The sequence below is a fragment of the Charadrius vociferus genome, unplaced genomic scaffold (genome assembly GCF_000708025.1).
Source record: "Charadrius vociferus isolate BGI_N301 unplaced genomic scaffold, ASM70802v2 scaffold436, whole genome shotgun sequence".
Taxonomy (NCBI): Eukaryota; Metazoa; Chordata; class Aves; order Charadriiformes; family Charadriidae; genus Charadrius; species Charadrius vociferus.
Genome location: NW_009649187.1, coordinates 4,689,031 through 4,691,482, shown reverse-complemented (window position 1 = coordinate 4,691,482; position 2,452 = coordinate 4,689,031).

Sequence of the window (2,452 nt, the reverse complement as noted above, 5' to 3'; positions counted from 1 at the left end):
ATCCCGTCCAGTCCCCGGCCTTCGCCGCGGGGGCTGCCCCGAAAGAAAGAAGAGGTGTCGGGGAGCGGCGATGGAGCCCCGCGCCCCCTCCCCGGGGGGGGATAGGGCGTCTGTTATATATGTTTGTATAAATCATACATCTCTGCGAAGAAAAGCACACCCATAACCATATATCCGGCTAAGCGTGTGTTATCTGGGTAGGTGTTTATCTCACCAGGCAAAAACAGTCTGGAAAATGTTGGCTGTAACGTTTTAAAATGAATCCTGGCCATTTTCCACCAGAAAACACTCCCTTTTGGCGCAGGGCGGAAGGAAAAAGCAGCAGCTCGGTTTGCTATCAGCTGTTTTCCGTAACAACCTTCTCACCAGCCAGTAATGCCAGCAAGAGGAAAATCCGAGCTCTATCCCAAGGAGACCTTCACCATTAAAAGAGAAAAAGAGGGCCCCTACAAATAGAACCTCGCGGGTGGCAGAGCCTGGAGGCAGCTCTCCTAACCCCACCGTGTGGTCATCGTGCCAGACGCCCGCAGCAGCTTAGCAGCAAGGCTTGAGGTGCCCTAGTGCCATCAGCCTGGCCAGGACCTGTTTCAGCTCCTTCCCCCACTCGTGGTGTGTCCCGTGCTCAATCTCTGCCCCCCCCCCCGCTGACACATGAGTCATTCTGGGAGTGGAACAGGGATGTCAAAAGGCATTTTGAAGTGTGCCCATATCCCCTCAGACATATCCTGTGCAGGCAGCTATCCCGTAGTGACAGAGCTGATTGTACAAGGTGCAGACGGACAACTGAGATCTTGCAGAGTTGGTCCCTGGGATGATCCTGCTCAGACATAGCAGGGCTGATTCAGTGGCAGCTGTCAAAAGTGAGCTTCATTGTAATCACTGGGAGGGAAAAGCGACAATGAAAAACAACAGTAGCCCAGTTGTTCTCTGGATTTAGAGGTGCCCAGCAAAGGCAGAAAAATATGTCTCTCCTTTTTCATTTCACTGTGATGGATGAAGAGATCTGAGAGTAGTCTGTGTTTTAGTTTTACAGGAGGAACTGGAGACTTGACTACTTTCTGAGACACAGTATTAAAACAGAGAGCCCACGTCAGAAGATGTTCCTAGATGGTGAAAGCTGACATGAGTCAGAGAGGGACTTTAAACCATCTCTTTTAGGACTCTCCTTTAAATGTTTGGTTAACAATAATGAGGGTTACTGAACACTGGGGAGAAACGATGTTTTAATTAAAGATTCTACCTACTTTCTGTGTGAGTGTTGGAAGAACTATAAACTGGGCTAAAAACCACCCTAAGGAAATCCGACTCCTGCTATTTCCAAAAGAAAAACAGAGAGGAAATAAAAAAAAAAAAAAAGAAGGTGGTACTTGTTGTTTTAAAAAAATAAACTGTAGCTCATGCCACTTGGGGAAAATAATTTCAGTGCCATGAACCAGGGGGAAAACTGGCAATGCTGCCAGTCACCAGTGGGTGACAATGAAGCTTTAGGGGATTCAAGGTTTGCAGTTTTGCAGATATCCAGACCCACCAGAGCCCTTTCCTTTACCACCGGTTTCTTTCCTCAGGTGTGGGGAACGGCTAAGATGGAATATACAGGGCAGCTAGACTTTGTTATCCTCTAAAATTGACACCGTGTCTGTCTGCTCCCACACAACAGGAATAAGTTTTCTGAATGTTTCTCTGCCAAGTTACGCTGGGAGGTGACCATGACATTTTTTTTCTTGCACAGAGGGAGAGGTGGATCTTGACCATCGTTGGGGCTGTGCTTGCCTGGCAGGTTTCAAGTCTTGCGTGCTAAGGACAGCCCTGAGGAAGGCCCTTCACAGCACGGCCAGCTTCTGCAGCTGGCATTTGGATCACTTTTGAAACACGGTAATGCTCCTGAATGTAGCCACGAGGTTCAGGCTTTGACATCTTGGCGAGGTGCGCGGGGTAGTTTGCTTTCCCAATGTTTAGATTGCAGTAGCTCCAGCCTTGCCTGTCAAAAGGCTTTTTGGCCCTTTGCCGGCTGGAGGCTTGGCTGCGCCGTGCCAGCCGGGCTCCCTCCCGTGGAGAGCCGCTGGCCGGGGCGATGGCCAGCACCCTGCACACCACTGGCACCCACCACCCGGCCCTGCCCATCTGAGCCTCTGCTGCAGACTCCCGCCTCAGCTCTGCTGCTCAAGGCTTGGTGTAAAAGGGGGATCACTGGGCAGCCCAGGTGGGCAGCCAGAAATGTCTAGTATAGACGCAGCAATACGGCTGAAACTGGGCTTTTCCTGCTCTGGTTTGTTTCTCTCCAGACAGGTTTTTACATCCATCCAGGGAGAGCTGCCCAGCTGAGCCTTTAGCAGAAGTTCGTTGCTGGTGTTCACCAACACTGCCTAGCAAAGATTCGGCTTCAGCCATCGTCCTCAGGAAACTGATTCAATTCTGCATCTGGTGACTCCTGCCTGAGGTCACACTCTTTCAT